Below are 26423 nucleotides of genomic sequence, written 5' to 3' on the forward strand. Positions count from 1 at the left end.
ATTTAAGACGTGTAGATGAGGCACTTAGGAACATGGTTTAGTGGGCATGGTGGTGTTGGGTTGACGGTTGGACTCGATGATCTTAGAGGTCTTTTCCAACCTTAATGATTCTATGATTCAATGAAAGCTTTCTAATTATATCAGCTCTCAACCCCATACAACACAACCTTTTCTATAGCATTGTCTCTTATCTTACTCGGCCTTGTACTTTCAGATGTCCATATATAAATTAATTGAAAATTAATTATCTTCAAATGGAGCCTACCATTTTTGAAAGACCTAGCCATAGACCTTGTTTGACAGAAAAAATATTCATTTCTAATCTGAGTAAAAGTGAATGTTAGAGCATCTTTTGAGGGTTAGATTTGGCATGGCTAAGTATCTCATAACCTTTGTTTCTCCCATGTGGTTGATTATCCCCGTGCCTAGTTTCAGTCATGAGCTAGACACCATCAGCACTGAACCTGTTTATGGGTTTAGAGCAAGTACATTTATTACTATACAAGTTGGCAGGAAATGCAAAGGCACGGTGGGAGGAAACTATGACCCACAGAAACATACGCACTGTCAGCTCTACCACCAAAGGAAAGCACTAAGGCCACAGCTCCCATCTGAGCAGTGTCAAACCCATGGAGGACATAGCATAAAGCTGGCTCTCCCTGAGGGTGTGGGGAAGAGTGATAGTGAAAGGAAGTCTTCGAGAGAGAGCTGCTACAGAGCTGATCCCTTCACCCAGCGCAGAGCTGGCCCTGAAGAGTGCTCCCTGAGCTGCAGATATAAAAGGCAGCAAAAACCCTGACAAGGGGTTTGGGGCATTGACAAGTCAGTCGAAACCCAAAAGATCCTGCTAGATATGAGCTTGCTGTGATTAGATTAAGTGTTCTCTTTCTGTAATTTCTTTGCCTACCTCTTTTATAAACATTTGTAACTGTGTTGCCTATATTGGAAGCTGTAAATACTTGCCCTGGCACTCTTCCCAAAACTCTCCTTTAATTTAAACCAGGCTAAGGTAGCTGGGTAAGATCAAAGTGTTTTTCACCAAGACTATGGTGAATTAAAAAAAAACCAGTACTAAGAAACCATATCAAGTATCCAGCTCCCCAACTTGATACTTCAAGAGAGCCAAAGGGTAAATGACCTGCCCTTACAGAAGCTACATGGGCTAATTGAAGACTTTGCACTATGGGGAAGGAGAAGCAATCCTGTGACCACAGCCTTCTCTGGCATACAGCGAGGTGGTGGGAAGCAGTCCTGAGCACAAGGAGCCTCCAGGCAATATAGGAGATTTTTCTAAGGGAAAAGCATTTTTATTTTCCATGCTTGCACATGGCAGACAACATTAGACAGCTTGGCAGACCTGCTAAGCTTTTTAACACTTTCAGAAGTCACACATACCTCTATACTTGCAAAACCAACCCTGGAAAATCTAAGCGCAGCTGGAGAAAACCTGGGAAAGTTTTGAGTGTGCAAAACCTGTGGTTTCACAGCCCAGCCACAAAATCAAGTCACTGTTGTGTCGGAGTGGCATGATACCCATTTCAGTCCCATGTTTTTTCTGTTAAGGTTTTCGAATAGGGATTTCAAGTTCAAAAACAAATAGCTGTTTGAACTGTTGTGTTTAATCTCTATGTTGAATTCATGTGGTTAGTTACTATCCTAGGTGACCTTTAGTATCAAAGGCAGCAAAATCCTTGGACCACAGAGTTAGGTTTTGGTGTGTGTTTAAGCCAGCATGGTCCATCTCAGTTGGATTCCAAAGACACTATCACAATGCAAACAAAGTTCATTGTTACTTATAACCTTCATTTTGCCTTAAGAACCAGCAGAGAATGAGGCTTTGTGTAGGTGCCACACCAAGAGAACAGTAGACTGGCCCCACGGAAGGAGCTTATGGTCCAAATAGAGACCTGGTGGTGGGAAACACACAAGCCCGGACAGCACAACATACACAAAACAGTAGTTCCTTGCTGTTGGAGAGGTGGATTGGCCAGAAGGTTTAGCTGATGAAAGGGAGAAAGCTGCCGTAAAAAAAGGCAGGCAAAGGGATAAGTGTGGAGTGACACAAAGCTGAAGAAGTTGAACAAAAGGGAATGGGAGGGTGGACATAAACAGGCGATCAGCACGCGTAGCTGGAGTCCAGGCAAAACTCTGGAGAGTTCTCTGAGTGCCAGAAGTCCCGGGTTGGGGCTGGCTGCAGTCTCTGGCCAGCTCCTCTGCAGGTTTTCCCACAGGCCACGCAGGGGAGCAGGGAGGATGAGGCATCTGAGCAGGGTCCTCCCCTGCACACTTCTGGGTTCAGAAGGTTGCTGGCAAGCTCTGTCTCTCTCCTTCCCCTCCGTGCAGCAGGCCCGGTTTTGGCTGCCTTCACAGCTGCAGCTGTTCCTACCAGCTGGAATCAACCGTCCTGGCCCTGTTCCAGTTCAAAAGCAATTACATTCTTGCAAGTGGATATTGCAACTTCCTGTCCTAAACAATCATGTACTGTTCCACTGCACTGTTAACCAGCTGCTGCCTTCTACCCAGCGATGGCTGCAGGCACAGGGTGGGGCCTTGGAAGAAAGGTGGTGGTGTATCAAGTTAAGATCATTCCTGTGTAGGTTTGCCTGCAGTTTAGGAAGTTCAGGGAGTGCTTCCTGCCAGCCCTGCGTGCCTGCACATAGCATCCAGGGCTCCAGCACTGTAAGGGTGAGGAAGAATAGCATTATCTGGGCTAGACACTGCAGCAGGAGAGTGCTTTTTCTTGGCCCAAATCTTTCAAGGGAAATCTTCCTCTATGCCTAAACTTCATAAAATAAAGCATCTCCAACAGCTGATGCAAGAAATCCCTTGCCTTTGCCAAGCATTTAAAACCAGAGCCTGGCCCATAACACCTGGAAGAGACTTCTGTAAAACATCTTAGTGCAAAAGGTGCTGAAGGCATCTAAACGATTAAGTGGGATTTCTGGTCCCAAACTAACATACATAGTTTCCTGCAGTTAGTCTTCTAAAAATGTTCCCCTCAATCTCTAGCTTCTGCATTGTGTGTATGGGAGAAAAAGAGCAGATACATATACGCCAGAGAAGAACCAGCATCTGCCCAAGCGCAGCTCAAGGCACATTGTTCCCTTCTAACTTTGCTATGTGAGTAGCGTGGATCTGAAGTCATCATAAGACTTTGTACTTCTGTAACTTTTTCCACATCCGAGTTCTTCAGAGGCATTGATTAGTTAAGCTATACACCCCTATGAAGAAGGTGCACACACATTAATTAATATGAGCACAGGACAGAGTAGCACAGAGAGAGGCAAAGTACCTTGAAAGACAGAGTAAACACACGGGGAAGCTGGGAACCAGGCTCCCAAGTAAGAGGCCATGAGCATGCTGTAAAAGGTCAGAGGATTTTGGGGATAGCAATTCCCACTCAGAGAGGCACCATCTGTTGTAACAAACAGTAGATCCACACCAACTAGTCAGGACAGTTGAACCACTCATTTCATCTAAGAATAATTGCCTACACATTTGGGGAGGGAGGGCTTTTAAATATTGCTGATACTTACCTCCTTAGTTTCTAGTGCTTAGATCTTGCCGTCTATAATTATGGGCCTGGTGATGTACCTGTGAATTACTTCTACCCCCATGTCAATGAGACAAAGCAGCAAAGCAAGTCACCCAGAGTTGCACTGAAAATCTGCATGGGAGTCCTACTGTAGGTCCGTCACAGCTTGGGGAAATACCCCATCATCTTGCCTTTATCCTTGTACCAGGCTCGGGTTGCAAAATACTGCTGAGCACTAGGACATTTCACAGTAACAAACAACGTGTTTTGTCTTGGTGGAAATACCAAATATTCCATTAACAGAACTGCCCCTTAACATGACTAAAAAAGCCTGGTAGATATTTTCTGAAGAAATTGCAGTAACACGATTTCCCATGCACTTTAATAGCAAAATATCAAGTGATGTACTCACAAAAGAAGCATTTCACAAAAAAAATCTTTTTTAAACTGCCAGCCACATGATCTTTCCACCTAGTGTTTTAGATTTGTGATAGGCTCTGTCTTGGCCGACAGCCAGTCGGTCCTAAATATAGTGTAAAACCAAATATTTAAGTGTAAGTCTGAACAGACAGATTTTTTTTTTTTTTAACACATTCCCTTCAAGTGCTACAAATTCTGCTGCAGATGCAGCTATAGATAGATATTTCTCCTCCAAAGGAAGTATTATATCCCCTGGATTCCCAAGGTGATGCTACAGGAGAGCAAATACTAAAGTACTATTACGTATGGGTTTGAGTGCCATAATTTATAAAAATGTCTCAAAGTGTTGTACAGTACAGAAAAGCACACAGATAAATCATAGAAACATCTATATTAGGTACAGTATATTTTCAGCATGTGCTGTCTGCCAACTTATAGAATACACACCTGCATAGGGGAGTGCTAGAAAGCAGTACATTCAACATGATTTATTAGCTATGGTATCACAAAACTGTCTGGATCTGGATGAATCACTTGAATACTTTGCTTTGCACAACTGTACTCCATTATCCAGTTATTTTGCCTGTATGACACTACCTGGGCAAAGCCAGTAGAGTGAGACTGAAACAGGGCCACTGAAAAGAAACTATAAACCAGGGTGTTTTACTGAGTTTCCACAGATCCTCTCACAACATCCAGATCTCACCTGGGATTCTGATTTTCTTCTCCTTTTTGTCTCACGTAACTGCTGTCTCCAGTTTATCCCTCTGCTAGCTTTGTGCTGGATGATCTCCAGCCTGTTTCGCACATGACAATGCTTCACTTGCCCATTCATTAAGCAATTTTTGCCCTTCCTACAGCTCTGCTAACAGGCTCTGAAAAAAGCCTTCTTGTCCCAGGAGACAAATTTACTGCACAAAAAGGAAACAATTCCTTGCACTAGTGAGCGAAAGAGTGGATCTCCAACAGCTTGCACTAACCCAAGTCCAATATCTCTGGTCCTAAGCCAGAGCTGAGGAAATACTGACATGTAAAGACTGCTAATAATGGACCCAAGCAAATTCAGCACCAACTCCATGATCACCCCTGAAACTTGTTTTTGTTTTTTTTTCTCTTTTAATTAGAAAGCTTTGGGCTTTTTTAAACTTTAAGTTCTGGGAAAATTAAAATGAACCTAAGAGAATGTCCTTCACTTCCTCCTATCGCTGGCTTCACACTCTTACACCTCTTCCAACACCTGGCAATATCACCCATACCCTGACTATCAATCTCCTTCCAATCCTCCTCCCAACCGCCTTTCTCACATAAATCATCCTGGTCTCATTTCCATCACTTGAATAAAATGTTTCCAATCTTCATCACATGTTCACCTTTTTCTTGCCTTAATTAAAGTTTTCTCAGAGCTTGGAGTGTGACCTATTCTACAATATGAATAAATGGCTATTTAAATTTGAAGTAACCACCTCAGTAACAACAACAACAACAAAATTTAGTGTGGACACATGCTGTGGAACAAGGAATTCCAGAGATCTAATCCTCTTAGTTTTGCAAGTCCTATTAATCAAAGAAAAATAATTATTATGTTATCACAAAAAATTAAGACAATTGCCATAGTCATGAAAGAAATTCCTCCTTTTCTTACTGTCACCTGCGCCTTCCCTGTCCCTTGTGCTCCATAGCAATGGTCACACAGACTGAAAAGCTTTTGATTTGTTTTTGCACTTGCACATCTATTGCACTGGTTTTATTGGATGCCACATAAATTATTCTCTTGGGAATTTAGATTGTCTTTATTAATTGCCCATTAGTAACAACAGATGATGTTGATTAACAGTTTAAAGAAAACAAACAGTCAATTCCCACTAGTTTTTAAAGCTTCTCTTTGAGTGTTATATTTAAGTAGTTCCTCGGGGAGTGCTCTTCAAAGTCTGGCCCATTTTGTTGATAAGAATCTGCTACAACATACCAAGCATTCAACTGAGCAGAAAAGGATTTAATGGGACTGTGAACCTGCCTAATTTAGGCAGATGCTCCCTTCCTGTCTACTATTGCAGGACACTTTATTTTCTCCCCACAAAATCTGATGAGCAAAAAAGAAGGTTAAGGACATGACATTTTCCAGGGTTATGCAGCTGTGTTAAATCTATTAAACAGCAGCTAGGATCCCTATGCCTCACCCTAAACCAGTAAATACCATACAATAGGAAAGAGATTTTTATAGCCATTGCTTTTACTTTGAGCCATGAGTTTTCAGCTTTTCAGCTTTGGGGAGGACACATTTTGCTCCAAATTCATTATTTTTCTGTCATTTTGTATGACAAACATAAACACTGGATGCTCCATTCCTATTCCAAGCCACCATCATGTACACTTTCTCTGTCGCTGCAGCTGAAAAACAGGAATGCTTTTAATCCACTACCACTTATAGAGTGATGCTGAGTGAATATCGCTTGTTGACCCAGTATCTTTGGTCAGGTGCAGGACAATGAAGCTCCACCATACATTGCTTTCCCCAGCAAAGCCAGCTCACTGCATTTCCTAACGCCTTTGTTCTCAGAGCTGAGACATTCCTTTTTACCATTTCTAACCCTCCTAGATTTACCTATAAGATGTGGTATGGCCACATGGTTTGCACACATACTGTAACTTTTCTCTCTTCGCCTGCCAGATTTAGTATGGAAGAGGCTGATGTTCTCTGTGTGGCCCATGCAGTCCAAGATTAACACATGGTCAGATGGAGGCTTTACAGGATAATGTTCCTGAATAGATCAGGGAGCCTTCCACAGCATCACAGAATAATTCAGGCTGGAAGGGACCTCTGGAGGTCACCTAGTCCATCCCTCTGCTTCAAGCAGGGCCAACTTCAAATGTAGATCAGATTTCTCAGGGCGTTCCAATCTCAAAACGGGCTGGTCTCTGACAGTACACAATAGTGACACTTCCCAGAACAATAACTGTATATAGCAACTTTCCAGTAAATCAGCTACAGAACAAATAGGTTTAATTCCAGCAACTACACTTTCACTGTTGGGTACTTCCATGACAGAGGATACTTCGCTATACATGCATCTTCACTCCATACCTTCAGAAGAGGGGCAAACAGCTCAATTGGATAGTAGTTATAGACAATCAAAGGCTAAAAAGTTTGGTGCCTTAAACTTACAGAATAGTCACACATTACTATCCCATCTGCCACATGCCCAAGTCACCTTCACTCTGTCCCACCCCTGGGACATCCAACTAGCCTTTCCTCTCTGCAGCCAAATAATCATTTGTTTCAGTGTGTAGTACAGCATTAACTAAATCAACCCATAGCATTGTCTGTTGCTGCTTTTTTGCAGATATAAAAACAAAGAAAAAGCCTATTAGAAAGCAAATATATTTTACAATGTCTGCAGCATTTAAGGCCTCAGGTACAGATAAGTGCCTTGTTGATACAGCTGTGATTCCCTTGGGATGAGTCATTCTGGGGGCTGGCAGCAGCACGTTTTCAAAAAAACCTAGAAGGCTTCCACAACCATGCAACATTTCCAGTCGCCTTCTTATAAAAGACAATTCAAACAGCTCCCAATCTATGCAGTTTTTCCATTAGATAAGAAACACACAAGAAAAATGCAGAAAAAAAAATTAATAAAATCATCACAGCAGTAGGAGAGAGCAATATATTTAGAAAAGAAGTTTAAAGGAAAGTCTTTTTCTCAAAGTCATGCTCTCTTTTGGGGGATGGGTTGGAGTTTTTTCTGTTGGACAGGAGAGGAGATTTTGCAGTGTCCAAACAGGAGGGAAAATGCAAAAATCAAAGTTGATTTGATTTTCAGGTTTCCAGCACTGCAGATCATAAAGATTTGTCCTTTAGTTCCAAACAGCGGATTTCTCTGGAAAAAAAAAATGTAAAGAAATCTAGATATTCATATCTCCAGTCTTCATAAAAAGCTTGGAAGCTATTTTTGTGTGTGTGAAAATAAACCTGGAAGAAACTTAAGTCAAGGTGATGACTTGAAAGAAGCGAAATGCCAGGTCAGGTACCACTTACATTATTAACAGAGAAATTAGGATTTGTTCCCTTTAAATTCTCCTACCAGCATTACTCTTGTTAGTATCGCAGTACAAGGGGTTTTAGACAAAGCAGCACACAGTGTTCACTAAATCCATGCATAAAACTGAGACCAGAGACACTTGCATCCTAATTCCACTTTTATTATTCTCAATAAAATGGAGTCTTTGAAAACCATAAAGGATCAGTGATGCTAACAAATCTTCCAGCTGTTTTAGGCATAATGACTGTATGACTAATGCGCAGGTAAAGCAGTTAGAAAACTGAAGGCAGCTTAATTATATGCAGACTAGTGATGGACAATACCATGCCAATCTCTTACTTATACCAAAAAAGGCATCAAAACACCACCGAGCCTCTGGGAGGAATGAGGCAGTCTGCACAGTCTCCTGCTAGCGAGGCAGGAGTCTGTCCATGCCCCGTCTCCCCCATGAGACCAAGATCATTTAGGGACACGACACAGTGACAGGGACTGCAGAATAAGGAGGTCTGATATTCCCCCTTCATCTCAAGGACATGCGATCACCTCAGGAAAACTTTTCCATTCCCAGGATACTCTGACCCCGTAGATCTCCTCTTGAATAGCAGTTTTGCACTAGGGCTTTGCTGGGGAAAGGAAGGATCTTCCTCCAGAGCGGAAGCTGGCAAGCAGGCAGGCGGAGAGGGCAGCCCAGGTGAGGCAGGGGATGGGAAGGGCAGAGGACAGCACAAAGCCGGGCTACACCAGGCTACACAGGGCAGCCTAAAGTAGGAGTCAAACAAGCATCCAGGATAATATCAGCAGCTCGTCAGTTTGATATCGTTGATCATGCATGTTATTTGGATCGCAGTACTCCAGTGGTATTGGTAGATCAGCCACTACAAAGAAACTCTCCAAGCAGCATGGAGAATTTAGACACAGAGCTCCCATGAACTTCAATGAGAATGATGCATCTGTCTCCTGCGGTAGCTTTGAAGCTCTCGGCCAAAAGTATTCTTAGCCCTACTGTCATGCATGTCCCCAAAGAGACAAAAAAAGAAGGTGCGAGCATGTGAGACAGAGAGCGGACGTGGTTGAGGAAGTGAGAGACCAAGCAGAGCCTGATCTGGGAACCCTGCAGAGACAGATCATGTCCCTCAGGCTTTATGTTATCAACACTTATTTGGAGGTAAAGGACGACAGGCCTTTTTCTCTTAGCAGAACGAGGGAGCCAGTCTGGCTCGCTGAGCTGCTGACACTGAGCTGCTTTCAGTGGCATTCCAAGATCATTAAAGTCAGTTCAGGTATCTCTACCTGACCCTGCAGACAGAAAACAGAGGAAGCAGGGCAGAGAAAATGGTACAACAAAGATACAAAGGGAAGAAAGCTTTGCAAGAGCTGAATTTGCAAATATTCCAAATCAAGTCCCTTCTCCATTTATGAATTGTGAAAAGGGAGAAAACTAGATCCTAGACAGATGAAAATAACCCCTTTGCATCCGTACAGCTCAGTATCAATATATCCACTTGCTTCCCATTGGTACACATAGGTTTTTACTCTGACCTGCTGCACAAGGTTGAATTTTCTTCCCCAACTGCACCTGCATTCTTTACTTGTGTGTAGTCTCTTGCCTTGCCACAACGCTCCTGCTCCTAGTTCAGAAGGTCTAGAAAACAGTGGCTAGAGCACATTAATAATAAGCAGTATGTCTCAGACTCCCCTGGAGCCTTGAATTACTTATTCAGTAGATTAGAAAAGATCTGTGTGGAAAAATGTGCCCTGCAAAGACTTGTTGGAACAATTGTATGTGATTGACTTCCCATCCTTGCAGAGCTAAACCAGGTAGTCAGAGCTCCCTGTGCTGAATAAGTGATACACAGGGAGCAGCTCCTGCACTTTGGGTCAACCCTCTGTGCCTCATAAAGGCATTTCATGGAGAGGAGACAAGAATTATGGTATTTTAGATGCAGTTTATGTAGACCCTAGAAATAAAGAGATGTCTGAAAGTTTGGTAAAAAGTCAAGGGCAGTAATCTTATATGCCAAGTAATTAATTAACTAACATTTTTTTGTTCTTATCTTCATTGTATCTCCAAGGGCAGAATGCCAGTCCATAGCCAGAACTCAACTGAGCATAGATGTTGCTATTGTATATCCTTTATCTGCTGCAACACCCCTTGGAGCTTGACAGTTTGAAATTACATTTTCATGTTGGAGCTGTATTTTCACAAATCCCAGGAGTTAAATAACTCTTGGAATAACAGAGGAGATATTAGATTGCCAACTTGAGTTGATATTCGTTTTCATTATTTGTTCCTATAAATAGGTATGTACTTTTTTCTGGAACATAGTCTCATGTAGAGCAATACCGTTTCCTCAGACGGCATCAAGAGGCACAAAGCAAGCTTAAAATTCTCCCTACTACACCTCCCTTCAAAGCTGCACTCACAATAGACAGGGTAGATGCAAGGACATGTAATCACGCTACTAGACAGGAGCCCAAACAAATCTGAACTTTGCAGGTGTAAAATTGGAACCACAAAATATCCATTCCACTTGAGAAGCCATTCTTACATATTAGGTGTCCCTACTGTTTTGTTGCCTTTCTGCTCTTTTCCAAAATAAAGTGTAGGGTTACTAGATCCACAAAGGCTGCATGCACAGAACAGGGGGATTTCCACATACCCCCTAATGCCCAAGAGACTGTCAGCTTTAACAATTCGGTTAACGACAGTGGTGACATGTATTGGTAACAGATTAAATTAAATTAAATTACTACTCAGGATCTCTTTCTGATGGCATTTCACTCTTCAGATTTCTAGCATAGCTCATTTTCAAGGTAGCAGTATAAACTTTCATTGCATATGTTTTCTTCAGTGCCACAAATCTCAAACATTCAAAAATCACAAGTTAGGTCCTAATATCACAGTTGATGTCAATGAACTTTGGGTTCTTCTCAGTTTTGAGCCTGAGAATGCTATTTCCAAGACAGTCTCCCTAATCACATGCAACAGAAACTCGTTTTTAAAACAGGCACATTTCAATTCTTCTGCAAGCTTGACTACAGAAACCTTGGTTTTACGAAAAACATACAATGCCCAGAACTAAATTTGAGGTGAATGAGCTGATAGTAACCCTCTACAAACAAAAACGGTTTTTAATAGCACAATAAATTCTGAAACAAAGGCAATGAAAAATGAGAAGTAAATCCAGTTTGACAGGATTCTTTAGATTATACATTCTTTAGAGCAGAAACTGCCTCTTAATTTGTACATTTGGCAGGTCTCAGTCAGAACTGTGATGTACTACCAGAAATTACGCACATTCAAATGGAGACCAAAGATGGTTGAATACAAGGTTTCTGCCGCTGAACTGCAAAAATCCAAATACCCATTTATGCACCAGGCTTAAGGAAAGCAGACATGGAAACGAAATTCTTTCCAGTCAGTTGATTCAAACTGAAATGTGGTTAAATCATTAATTTCATTAAAATATACTTAGCACAAAAAAACCTACAGGAAATACTCAGCATGGCAACCAGCAATGCAAAATAGAACAGAATATTTCCAGTGCTATTGTAAAGGAATTGTGTGGGTGTCAGAGTATTTTCTTTTCAGAAAAAGAATAAGAAAAAAAGAATCAGGTGTATAAAAATCAGAGCTTACCTAACATGCAACAGTCCTGCACTTCCTCACACCAGATCTGTACCTTTCTTTGGAAGTTGCCATTAATACAGCAGTTCCTAGATGGATCGGCTCCTGTCAGTGCACACTTCTGAAGTATCACATATGTTTAAATAATGCCTAGCAATTTCACAGTCTCTAAAATTTAATGAAGTGAACTTTTCTTTGATTAATTTAGCGTATTGTAAAATTTACTGCTTGTAGCATCCCTGGGAAATACAAAGGCAGCTGGATATAGTCACTTTTTGCTCTGTGTCCTCCAGAAGCAGGCACAACCCACCAGCTTGTGGGAAGGCTGCAAGAGCAGGATTTGCTACCAGGTATTTGAGGAGGACTGCGCCAAAGCAACTCTCTGCTGTGCCTGTAACATCTCTTGGGATCATTTCACAAAAAAAAAAAAAAAAAGCTGATTTAAATTCCTCAGTGGTTTAGGGCACCAGTACTACTCGAGGGGAGGAAGTGGTAGGTAGGTTTTCCATCTCACAGAAGCCACAGTCACCAGCACTGCGGTAAACCTGGGGCAGGCAGTGGCACCCTGTGCATGAATTAAAAGGACTGGTGCCCTCCCTCCCGAACTGCCATTTGTTTAAGCAGATGGAAACTGAGCTCAGGCAACAACAGGTCATCTTCAAATGGCAGCTGCCATTCCCCAGGCATCAGACCTGTACAAGAGCCTTGGCACAGTCAAAACTACCCTGTCCCACCGTGGTTTGGCCTCACAGGTGTTGCATTTCAGTTTCCAGAACAATGGACGGGCAAGGTAGGACTGCAAGCCAGCTTGATCTGATTTTTCCACTCATTTTCTCCAACAACTTAGTTCACTCACAGGTGTGACTAGATGTATACACATTTATGAAACTATAAAGATGACTTATATTCATATAAGATATGGGTAATAATGCCAAGTCCAACTTTTATAATTAGGAGAGGCTTTTTAGTGGTGCGCTTGCGCTCCTGGCCACCTGCTAGGAACTGCAAGGCCCAAAGCATCTCTGTGACCTGGGCATGCTTGGTAGCTGTGATACATTAGCCAGATGCCACTGTTAGACTCAAGCGAGCGCACTAGCTGCAGAAGACGTGTTTTAGACAGCCATGGAGACACTGATGGTAAGGGGGCATGAAAGGAGAGATTTTAACTGGCAGAAGAAGGAAAGAGACTACCTTTTAGTCATGGTATCTGTACTGACAGGTTAAGGCTTCCTCAAAAAACCTGCCAGTATTTACTGTATGCACTCATGCTGAAGGACAACTATTTAAACAACTGCCTGAGAGTGCTTTTAAGAAATCAGCCAGAACTAATGTCAGTGAAAGGAGAACAATTATTGAAACATTCTCAAAACTTTCTAATATGTCTTGAAATAGTGTTCTTGCATATAGGAATGCTAGGAGATTAAGATCCAATATCTCATGATCTACTGTGTCTAGGAACAAGTACTTTAATACGGTTGGAAATGTGCCCTCTTGGATTTTTGACTGCATATTGTTTCCATTTCTAGTTGTAATGAGTGTCAAAGTCCTCTCTCCTAACCCATTATTGTTTGCCATACATGGGTATGATTTTGGCTTAGTAGGTCACATTTTGAGGAAAAACAGATTATTGGTTTGGGTTTGTGTTCTTTTGTTTTAAGATGACACCTTTTAAAAGCAATTTAGACAACTGGCATATTAGCACACAGCAAGCCGCTTCAAAAGTGCAATTTATCACAGGGCTCTCCAGCTCATGGGTGTGACTTACTCAGCTTTCCTAAAATGTGATAGCATGTGGCAAAAATGTTTTTGCCACTCATTTGGCCATCAACACAACTCACACGTAAGTCGACCATTTATGATTAATGGCATCATCCCAATGCATGCCAGCAAGAATTTGTAGCATAACAGCCCATCATAGATTCTGTTAATAACACTGTTTATCCTTTTTCCCTAAGTTCTCCACTAAAGCACGAATTAGTATGAAAATGTCAGTATGTCTTCCACAATTTATTCCCAAACACTGGTTATTTTGAGAGACAAATCAGCAAACACCTAACTGTTAGATTAGGCATGTCTATTTGTCTTTGTGAAAAAAAATAATTGAGACAGCTTTTAAAATCCAGCTTACTCCACCCAGACTTTCTTTTGGATTTGCCAATTAGGACTTTTTTCAGTCGTATCTCTGGATGTGCTTTACCACATTCAGCCACACAGCCCGTGCAACCACTACACCGGACTTCAGTGACCAAATAACACATCTTGGATATTAGTAACATGAGGACAAATGGTTTTCAACATCAGTGTGTCCATTAAGGACCATAGGACTGCAGAGACCTCAAAGATCACTAACAATGCCTTAGACCATATTTTATCATTGTTTTGGTCACATCACCTCTTAAAACTCAACAACGATCTTCACCCAAACAGATGCACAAACCCAAACCCCAGCTCTGAAAATCTTCCAAGATACAATTTCAGTTCCAAAATTTTCTACTGGTTGCTAACATCAAGAGAAGCTGATCCAAACTCAAGATCCAAATGACCACCTTCTCTGATTGCACCCAGGTTTAACTAAAACCACACAGTTTTAATTTTACCTAACTCAAAGGGAAAAGTGCCATTCATTAGTTATCATAACTACCCCCCTCAACTACATGCACTTACTCCCCTTCCCCTGTATACTGACAGCTGATCCCACAGCTTTGCAGTTTCTTTATCCAACTGGGAGGTGTATACACACCTAAGGACAAATGGTGCTAAACCAAGAGGGGCTGGAACACAACCCTTTGTGACTGCAAGGAAGAGGAAATACTTGGATGCCCATCATCTTCAGTCACTGTAGCCATCCTGCAGCCATAGATGCAATCAATCACCTGGCTGGAGGTTTCAGGGCAGTCTGCTAATAGTTTCCATATGCTCTTCTCTGCTGGCTTTGAGAGATCGACACGGGCACAAGAAAGCCTGGAGATTTGGTTCTTGTCACTTTTTCTTAAGCTGCCCTATGATGAATATTGTCAATGCCATTCAGGCCTTCTCTTACAATCTTTGGTGCTTAAACAGAGATAGAAAGCAAAAACATCTCCCAGATCTTCCACATTAACTAGAAGATCGAAGCCATGTCCATTTGCACCAAGCATAGCCATTTGGAAAACAACCTACAAGCCAACTGCAAATCAGCAGAATATTTAACACTGGCCCACAGCCCATTCCCTGCTCTTTCCTTTCCTGAGGACCTATGGTACTTTCCCTGCTGCAAATGCTTAGCTTTGTTTTAAAGGTGTCCCAATTGTAAATGTGTCCCCACAGTTAAGGATACTTTATTGCCTTTTTTCTGGCCTTAACTACAGCGGGCAAATATCTCCAACAAGTTAATAGGACAGACAGCTGGGGAAGTAACTTTTGTCATTTGCCACACCTAAATTTGACAGAAATCTTAAAAATTTATACACACACATAGTTTTCAGCACAACTCCCAGCTAGAGGGGTTAGGTAGCATTACCTTTTATTGTGTTAGATCAGACAACTCAGAAGAAGTTGGAAAGGGTACCAAGTCACAAGTAGCCAATATGCACGTCATTTGCTACAAATTATCAAATTATCTAAGTTCTGTATCTGTATGTGATCCGCCAAGAGCAATAAACATATTGACAATTTAGATCTCCTGCTATATGGATACAGAGTCACACAGAGTATGTCAGCTGTGGCTGTGGCAAGTGGAGACTGCTTGCCACAGGGGAGCTGTAGCCAACCAGCCAAACTCGGAGAACGGCAGTACACTGAAGTGCTGAGAAAGGTGGGCTAACAGAGGAAGAGCTTATATGGCTAAGCCAGTGAACGGGTCAAGGCATCCTGACAGGAAGGAAGAGCCAGAAAGACGTGGTATACTGACTGTTTAATGGGGTATGTGAGATTTTGTATGAGCAATCTATGCTTTTAACCTGATTGTTTTCAGGGAGCCCCAAAGCAATTTCTGAGAACTGTTCTAATGTATGTTTATATCAATCAAGTGGAGAGGTGCCCACAGGACCAAACGCACTTCCTTTCAGTTGCTGCTTACATTGCCAACCAGTCTGGGCCTTTCAAGATGAGGAGGGAAAAGAGGGGGAAAAGAAGAGCAACTTGCAAACCCTGTATTGCACAAATCCACAGCTTTACTAAGAGTGCATTTCAAAGAAGAGGGAAGAATATGACTCTGTATCTGCAAGTACATCACGTAACTACACATGCCAAAAATTGGTTCCTCCATTAAAGCAGTGGGAATGCTGGTTACTGAAAACATTGGGCATTCATCTGTGTTGAAGCAGTTTTGTGCTACCTAGTTAGTGAATGTCAGAAGGATGGAAAATCAATTTTTATCGTAGCCCTAAAATGAAAGCAAAACTGTGCAATTAACTTATATGCCTATTGACTGCATAATGAAAAGTGCAATTAGATATATTGCTTGCAAATCCTACTTTAGTCAATGGGAGCATGTGGAGTCACTGGAAGCATGTGGGTGTATTTGAGTGTACGCTCTAGCTGGAAAACAGCACAGAAGAGGTAATCAAGTTAGTACTAAATATAGTTACACCAGTTCAGTTAGACCACACAAATCATTTCTAGAACACAAATAACAACTCCCCAAGTGAATGAGATCATTAAAGCCAATATACTTTTTAAATTTATTTGCTGAAAGCATGGGACTGAAAGCTTTACTTAGAAATGAAAAATCTAACAAATTGCCAACAAAATGTAATATAGGAAGGAAATAAAAATAAATTCAGAACAGCAGGCATGACTGTCACAGATAAGAAACAATAAAAGCTAGAATCTAATGCCTGACAACTAAAAATTTACGGCACTGCAAAACACAAGTGACCACCCTCAGACTATTTTCACTTAGCAAAATACTCAAAAGCCTCTTCTGAAAACAGTGATCATTTTCAGAATTAATCACACCCATCTGAGTGTGTGTTGACTTCATAAGTGTGCTCATGCACACTCACTGGTATCTATGATTTTTTTCTTATATTATTACAGTAGGGTTTGGAAGCTGTGTGTAAGAACAGGCTCCCCTTTTTGCTCCCCTTTTGCTGGATACAATGGTTACGTGGGTACTCTGAGATGTATGTGTTTTCACACCCAGGAGCACTTTTGTGCCAGAAAAGTAACTTCCAGAATTAGATGCACAGGAATGAACATACAAAGATAAATATTCAAAAGAAAAGAAATGAAAAAGCTAAGCTTCTCAGACCCACTTTCTTTCAACTGTACAACATAGCTTTCTTTATATCCACTTTTCCTTTTTAACTGTGTTCATGAATACATTTCTGCTTGTATTACATATATAGCATAATACACACAGGAAGTGCAAAGGTATACAGCTTTTTACTATCCAGAGTTCTGTGTACTTAAATGCATGCAGTTAACATTTCCTTAAATGCAGTCAAAAGTAATTCATAACAATCACTTGACAGGACGGTAACAGAGGGTAAGGTAATTAGCATGGAAACCATCAGGACTCTTGTTTGCAGAACCAGCCAGCTTTACTCCTACCAGCTGTAGGAGCATCATCATACTAATAAAGAATCAAGGCCATTTTAGATCTCAGATTTCAGAACAATTAAAACTGAATAAAAATCTTGCCAGCACCATATCTCCTGTTAACAGTCCTCATTACTTCTGTACTGTAAAATGAATGAGGAAAAGATTTACGCAGGTACAATACCACTACAGTGTAACCTCCCCAGAAGACATTAGGTCATTAGCTTTACTAAGCAGAAGCTGTCACAAGAGAGAAATACGGACCAAAACACTGATGTGTCTGCCCCATCTGGTCCTGTTTTTATTGCATATACAAATTACATTTATAGGGAAGACTAGTAGCTGGTGGTAAGGTTTAACAGGGGGGAAAAAGGCCTTTTCCCTGGGGAATAATATTTACAACAAGAAACTTAAATAAGCAAGCATAATTCAAATAGAAAAATAGTGGATTCCCCTGTCTGGAAAATAGGCTGAGCCCACTGGCTGAGCCCAGTACCTTCCTAATGGGGCATTTCTTCCCAGAGGCAGAACACAGCCTGTCTCAAACAAGCCTGGAAGGGGACCCAGGCACAGCAGATAATTAACCCCAGGCTTCTTCCTAAGAAGCTTAGTCAGGGCTGAACACCAAAAAGGTGCTGGTGATCTAGTAGAAGGGTGGGATCTTTCTGTCCCACCTCTCAAGGCTCTCCTCATCATGCAGCAAGTGTGGGAAATGTCGACCATCTGGAGTTGTTCCCCTCCTGCTTCCTCAGGAAAGCAGCACTCATTCTTGTGCAGGCTCCAAAGGCAGCAAAAATCTCCTGATTCAGTTGCCATGCCAGAGAAGCCCTTCACAGGCCCTTGGAGGCTGCCAGAACCAGATGGAAGTGGGAAAGCTAGCAAGGAGGAACAGGCAAATCAAAGCCCTGCGAAGCACAAGCAAAGCAAAAAAAAGAAACCTTGGAAGTCCTCAAAGCCTCAGTTTAAGGTTCAGTCTCTCCCCAGAGGGAACGAAGGCGGTGGCCAGGAGATGCACCTCCTGCACTCTGACAGCACCTGTGAGGCGATGCAGCCGGCAAGTCTGAGCCTATTCCCCAGCTCCCCTCAGTCTTTCTTGCACCCCAGGAGATGCTTTTCCTCTTGCAAGCAGGGAAGAACAGCAGCGCTCTTCTTTTCACTTGCATGCGTTAGCCCCTATTAGACAACCAAGGTATGATTTTCATTTCTGCACAGTTCTGTCCCCTACGTAACAGGCATGCAGCACAAACTGTGTTCTTTCACCCCCCGCCTAGCAGGGCACTGATACACTGTAGTTCCTACGACCCCGGGCATATCTCACTAGCAGATAATCCGCATGTAACTCATGATTTAAAATATGAGCATTTTGTTACAAAAATAGGAGGAACTTGGCAAAGGATATTTTTGCCACACTTCATCCTATTTGTTGTGATTTTGAACATTTGGCCTCCAGATTTTGTGTTTCAGAGTACTGTTTTTATATAGTGTATATAATAAATATACTTTGAATAAATAAAGATCATAAGAATGGACAGTATGTCCACATTTCAGTCCAGGATATGTAAATGCAAAGAGCTGAAATTAAAATGTATATCCTCTGCAGAGAAGCATCACTTTGAGATCTACAAAGTAACAGGGAAGAGATTTTGGTGTAATTTATGCATAAGTAGATGCAAAACAAATCCAGCAAAATTTTAAGATATTCTCCAAAACGAAGATAAGCATTTCACTTTGTCCTGAGCACAGGGATCTTGACTCAAGAGGGAGCTAGGTAGCTGGTTTTATAAGCAGAGCAGTTCAATATTCTTACCCATTTTAATTTGAAAATTAAGGAATTAATTAAACCTGCTTACACTCACAATTGATCTTGTTGACAAGACAACAGCTAAGAGTTTTATTCCTTAGGGCAGAACTGATGACTGCATACTGATCGTGACTTTCACTGAGAGATTTCAACTGAATACTTAAATTCAGTTAAACTGCCTTTTCCTGTAAATTGCAGGAAAGTACTCAAGAAATCCTTCATTTTCACCTTCTGTTTTCAGATGAGAATTGAAAGGATACTCAACTCTCTTCCCAACTAGAAAAAGCAAAAGTAAATACAAGGACTAGTAATGTCACTCAGGTATTCTTTGTTTCCATTAGAAAAGTGTAATGGTATGCAATATATTTTTTCATTGTAAACATGAATTTTTAAGAGACCAAAGATAACTACTATGACCTGATAGTTTGCTACATAGCTGAGTCCACTGCGTCTTTTTACATAGTTTGCTAAGCAGGTGTTTCGACTAGATAGAAAATTCCAACACGTGCATTAAAAAAAGCTCAGAATGAAGCTAAAGAAGCCTCAGCAGGAGACAGGCACTATCGCGAAGGCTGACAGAGCCAGGAAGCTGCATCAATGACAGAATTATGAGAAGCCTGATCAAGTAAGGAACGAGTTTTCAGAGAAAGATATGTTTATGGAATGTCCTACAGAGTTTCTCTAAAACTCTTCTTTTAGGGCTTGGAGTTTGTTATTAGCACTGCCAAGGAACTGGAAAACCCCTACTATAGTAAAAAATACACTGAATCATAGGGAAAAACTAAAATACCAAAAATACTTACTGTGGAAAAGATTTTGAGGAAAAAAATGAATGTGTTTGTGTTTCTGTGCTGGCTGGCAGGGATGCACCTGCCAGTTCCATTTCCTGCTGTAAACAGCAAGTGAACTGAGTCCAGCTTTCCAAGTAGGCAGATGGGGACCTGTCTATTTATTTCTCCAGTACGAAATTCAACTTTTTAAAAACAATTTTCAACTTTCAGTTAGGACTTCTTGCAAAATTATGATGACGTTTCTCAAGAATAATCCCGTTCCAGTCAAACTTGTGTTTGTGCCTTCTGGTACCCTTGAAAGTGTTGTGGGGCCGGGTCCAAAATCAGGCAAGGTGAGGGATTCGCTCTTGACTGGGGCTACCTGTGTGAAAGTCTGTGTGTCAGTAGTAACACACAAACCCCTAGCTGGCATTGGGATTGCCCCAAACATTTTGACAGAAATGTCAACCCCATAGGATGACCCCATATTTTCTGCCTGGCTATATTCTTCAGCGCTAAGACTCTCCCCACAGCCAAGAACGGAATGTAGTACACTCACCCCTCCAGCCTGCCCAGTGTTCGTTGCTATGCCATGACTATTTATCTCTCCTATTTATTTCATAACAGGTGGAAGCAAAAACAAAGCCTATTCACGAAGTATAGCTTGCCTTTACCTGTGTTACGTAAAGCAAAGAACAACATCTGCAGCAGGTTGCCTGGAGGAAGGTGCCTCCCCCTTCTCCCTGGCTAATCAGCACCAGGGTTGGGACAAGGAAGGAGGGAGGGAGAAGACTTTTGGCCGTCTGGCCCTACCCTTTTGGCAGTTGCATTCCCCTTTTTGTCACTGAACTGTAAAATGGGAAACAATCACTCAAGATTTGTTCCTTTCACAAATAAGGAGGGAGCTGGAACTGATTTATTTACGTAAGTTTTACAGTAAAGGCTTTGCTCTCTGAAGTGACAAGGAATGCTAGTATGAACCAGACAAATTGGTGAGACTTCATGTCTGGACTGAGTCTACAAAACCAAACACATGAGCCCAAGTCTTATCACCCCCACCCCTAAATTCAAAGCATGTGACACACAACAACTACACCAAAGTCGACGGAAGTTATGTTTAGTTAATTGCATTACAGTTTATTTACATATACTCATTTAAAGCAGCAGGGAAGAGTCCTAGCTAGCAAAAATGGGCATTGCTCCATCTCTAAATAATGCTTATACCAAAGCATGTAAAGAAAATATTAACTAAGTCAAGGGCTAAACTTTACTACCATGCTAGAAAGACATCCTAGTTCATTCTGCTGTAAGTGAATCCTACTGCAGCTCAATCTGCCTGTTAACAGGAAGTATTACTGTAACTCTGAGAAAAGTTCTTAAATAACCATGTTTATCATGAATGCATAGAATTATACATTCTAAGATCAGTGTCTTCCTGCATCTCTGCAAATGTTGATCAGGCATTTGCCAACTTAGAGCAATATGTCAAAAATTCATCTAGTCAGTATCAAAACTGTAAACCTCTTGGCAGCAATGAAAGTAACACCTAGAAAGCTCAAATGAACACAAGTGCACTTTAAAGCGTCATATAAAAAGCAGCAAGAAAAGACTTAACAACAGAGATTCCTGAATTATATCTCTTTGTTTGATGCCTGATGACAAGCCACATACACTGCTACATTACAAATTACAAAAAACACTACATATGTGACCCGAGCAGGGGAGCATAAGAGGAGCCTGCCCTGAGAGGCTCCACATGATCAACTGCTGCCTGCGACCCCAGGCATGAGAAGAAAACCTTGGGCACTGCAGCTTGGGAGCCAGCCTGGCTGGGAAGGGGAGAGGATGGGAAAAGCAGCCCAGAAGTGCTAACACAACCCACTCACCAGGGCTTTCTGTATCATAATTCTCTCATTGGTTCTAGTGGGAGGGAGGAGGAAAAAAAGCTGGAGAATACATCCCTCTTCCACATCAGTGGGGAAACACGCTGCACAGGGGAGCTAAGGAGCAACCACCCTGCCAGCCCAGGAGAAATGCAGCAAAAGGGCAGCAGAGGACAAGCCACCAGGAGGAGACCCTATGCCATGTGCCAGTTGGCCTGGTAAGGTCCTTTTTACAGCAGCTAGAATTGCTAACGGATACTGCTGTGGTTAAGGTTGTTTTTGATCTCTGATAATACCTGTGAGTTTGCCGGTGGGGACTTAGCTATTCAGCCATCCAAATTCAACCAAACTGAAACTTGGCAAAATAAAAGTTGCTCTTTTAGCATCCAAACATTCAAAATACTTTTTTCCTCACTGTTCTTGAATTATGAGTGGAAAAAGACACATATGCATTCACCAAGTGAAGCAGAAGAATACCAGGACTCCAAAGCCCACTTTTTTAAACCATGAAGTAATCATTTAATTTTGCTTAAAAGTTATTAAAGCTGGAAAAAGGAGGTCAGTTAGAACTATGCATCAGAACTATCTGCTGGTTTTAGAAAAACACGCAGTCATAAACATCATGGCGTAATCACATTTGAGGTTGATATTGCTGACAACCTGTAGAAGGTCTGGGCTCAGTTTTGTGTCTGCCTGGTCTCAGCCAAAGTCAGGCATGTGTCCTGCAACCATTCAGGCACAGCCCTTAGAAGTTTGTAAACATATATTTTTTTTTATATATTTACCTTTAGGCTTTGAGTTAATTTGAAATTGGTTTAAATTAAAACTTAACAAGTGTAAAATGTCTGATTTAAAATGTCACAGAGGACGCAACCCACACAAATGAAGGAAGGAGATTATGTGTCTGTATTGTTTGAACTTTACAAAAAGGAGAAGAAACATCTCCCCACATTGCAGCCTTAGAGGTATGATATGCAAATCCCTACATGGAAGCAGCAGGAAGAATTGTATCACCTTCAGAAAAAGAACCATACAACTTAGTGAACAAAATAAAAACATATAGCAAACATTTCCATTGTAATCTTGCTTATTTTGAGCAAGCCAGTCAGTTGGCAATAATATTACTTCAATACCCACCTTTGCACCTGCACCTGCAGAAGCTGACGTTCACACAAGCACAGGCTTCCTCTACTCTCCCTCCCTGAAACAATTAAGCAGCTTTCCAACGAGAGAAGCACAAGCAGAAAAGCTCCCTACATTTAAGACTGAGCTCAGGGAGCTTAGGAAGGAGTCCATGTAAGGCAGCACCTGCAGTCTTAGACAGCCCAACAGGTCCTTCCCAGCCTTCTCTTCCTACAACCAGGCCTCCAAACACCTACCTGGATACTCTGGCTTGAGGAGACTGGTAACGGCTGCTTGGCACAAGACTCACAGAGCAAACACAAATTACGTCCTCAGCTTTCCAAGTGGACTGAAAAATCAGCAGCCTGCCACCAAAGCCACCAGAGCACCACTTCCTCAGCAGCCACATCCCAGTTAATCAGCCCATAGGTTTGATATCAGCCCCCAAATTTATAACCTCCTCCCTGAGCTCTGACTGGTTCCAATTTCTTCAGCTGATCTGCTCAGCTGTCAGACAGCAACCACAAGGGACCTACTGGCCTGCCTGTCCCCAACACATCCCTCAATCCACTAATCACTGGGTGTTTGCTGGATCTTTCAGCTGAGCTGTCCTACCCTGCAGAAATACAGGATTCAGATTCTGCTCCTATTCTCCAGGGGCTTAAAAAATTATCCGCTGCTGCAAAAGAGAGAAATGGGTCCTTAGGACTTATTCTAAGGCAGGTTGTTTGGGGACAGCTGCTGAAGAAGAGGCAATGTGAAGGAGAGGTTGAGAAAAGGGATTTTTTTCATGCTACTCGTTCACAGTGTTACATGTAAGGGGACTGCCGAGTTATTGACTATACTTTTAAATAACCATCAGGCACCTAAGGTACCAAGTGTCTTGGACTTTTCAATGGCAACCGGTCTTTTGGTTATGTTTATATTACTTATTGTCCAACACACTTGACATCTGTATTGCTAGGAAGTGAGGCGACATTCAGGCTTTAGGTGACCTTCAGAGCAATCTAAAAGACAGGGAGAAATAAGCCTATGCTAGTACCCTAGCATATGTGTACTTACCACCTTACCACCCAGTATCCTTGCAGCACATGTTTTAACCTGAACAGACAAGACCCAAAGGGCAGGAGCAGGGCTAGCAAGAATGGGGGGAAAAAAATGGAAATGACTGGGGGAAACTGGGTGGCTTAGACCAAGTTGCTGAGAGCCAGAAGGCCTAAAATCGGCTGAGTACACAAACTGGGATTGAAAGCCAGCTGGGGAAACATTTGAACCCAGTACTGTTACTCACTAGGCAATTCAAAATATGCTATTTAAAATTCTTGTTTGCTCTAGCAAAACTCTTTCACTTAAATATCAACAGAAAAAAAGCTGAAGAGACAGGAGTTCATAACTAATCCCCACCAATTTTTAAATCACAACTCATATTTGCAGGTGCTATGTTCAATGCTTTCCAAATTCTAGCTAGGAAATCAAACATGAGGCTATGGGGGAAGGGGACTATATGCTTTTAAATCATTCCTCATACATGCTTGAAATTATTTATGTGAGTGCTGTGTGCTGAAGTCCACATATTTACTTACAACTATGCACCTTCCAGAAGAGCTTAATTAAGTAATAGAAATTCAATTCAGATAGATTTTTCAGTTTCCTGTAGTGACCCCTGAACAAGAATGCTTGTCTGTAGACAACAAATTCAATTAGGACATTTACTGGAAGCAGTAGACGACCTGCCCCATTAAGCGAGTTGACATTTTATTGTAATCTCTGACTGAAGGGGCTATTCATGGAATTTTGCTTTTATTTCAGGTTTCTCTTACTTAATCCTTTGTGGTATATTGTATATTCTTTCTATAGGAAGGTTATGCTACTAGGATTTCTTTGTATGAAACACAGCTGGCATTTGCCATCATTTCATTTTAATATGATCTCCTCAGCCAAACCTTAATTTAAGATGCATTTTTCTCACATAGAAACACTGGATTCTGTATCTGAGAGTCACCTAAATAAAACTCCATTTGTGAGCAGCACTCTCCAGGGCGACTGCCAGGGTTTGGTCTCTTCTTCATTACCTTCTCTATCAATATTCCTCGACATAATTAGCATCTTAATCTGGCAAGTGCTCTATGCTACTGAACTCCAACATGTTTTGATTTGATATAACGTAATAGACATTTGTAACACTCCTTTCCTAGCACATTACATATAAACAGCAATTCACTTGAACTAACCCTGTAAAATAGGGCTAAATAATAGCATACAGATTGCCTTTCGACTTCATGTTGATCTACAACATATTACTTTTGATTTACATAACTCCAGAATGTGTTTGGAGCTTTCTCTGTCAGACCCATGACCACACGGTCAGTATGACTGTGTCACCCAGATACCTATAAAACACGTACAGAGAAATAAAGGCATGCAATTGGGTTTGGCACAGTACCAGCCTGGTACAGTATTTCTTGTTTCCCTTTTGCTGTTGTTAGAAAATGTACTGCATGACAAAAATCAGAGTCCTTATTGAAAAGGCAGAGCATTAAAAACCTTCAGGAAATAAATTGATTGTATTCCCTTTATCCTACTTGGAGGGATGGTGGAATAGAGCAGTGTGATTTACCCCCTTTTTTTTTTTTTTAAACTGGTGGCATCAGTCTTTGTAAAGCAAATCTGTTTCTGTCCATTATTTGCTGCTTTTTTTTTTCCTTCCTTTTTTTACTGTAGCCTCTGTCTCTCTTCAAAGCAATAAAAAGTGAGTTAACCTTGCGATAATATTTCTTGGAATGTCATGGATTGTTCTTGCGAATTTGACATGTCATTTGACTTCAGGGACTGGACCCCTTGTACTGGTTGAAGGACATATAAAAAAAAACAACTAAGGATTCTGTGTTATGATGTTATCGTAGTCAGTGTTCTGATAGAAATGGAACATAGTGGAGTTTTATCAGTGAATTAAAACTGCTTCCTACATCAGGGCTCAGCATATTTGACACATCCTACACCCACCTCTTTGGACGCTTACATTGTTTCCTTCCTTTTCATTGGCTATAAAAAAAAAGCCTAAACTATGAGTTTTCTTCCAGATTAATTCCTTAGGCCACTTATTTTGTCTTTCCCTCTGCTATCCTGATTGCCACAAATGCAGTTCCTCCCTGGGAGAGTGGCTTTGGAGGCCCGAGTGCGTTGTGCTCTCACGATACCCTGTAGGGAGCGGGGGCCCCACTGACTCAGACGCCCGTAAGTGGTATCTTGGAGGAGGCCCAACATGAGCAAAACTAAGGCCTCTGACATACTTCTCTGCTTGTTCAAAGAACAGTTCGGAGTGCTGTCAAAGGTTATTCAAGGATACCCACATCTCTGGATTGGCCAGACTACCATGTTTTAAATAAATTGATCCTACATCCATCAAATAGTTTTGTTTCAATACTTTGAAAGGATATTATGTCTTAGGAAACTAACAGATTTCTGTGCACCCTCACCATACATCCTCCCTACCTAAAATCTCTGCAAATTTGTGTCCATTCTGCATGGGCTTTGACATGAAATTTTAGTGAGTTGCTCTTAAAAACGTCACTGAGAGACCTGACAGAAATAGAAAGGGCTCTGTCTTGCAGATCCCTGATGATCCCTCCAGCAAAACATTTAAGCACATCCTTAAAGTCCATTTATGAATTTTCCAAAACCAATTGGTTTATTCACATGCCTGG

Source organism: Pygoscelis adeliae, unplaced genomic scaffold, assembly GCF_000699105.1.
Source record: "Pygoscelis adeliae isolate BGI_AS28 unplaced genomic scaffold, ASM69910v1 Scaffold47, whole genome shotgun sequence".
Lineage (NCBI taxonomy): Eukaryota > Metazoa > Chordata > Aves > Sphenisciformes > Spheniscidae > Pygoscelis > Pygoscelis adeliae.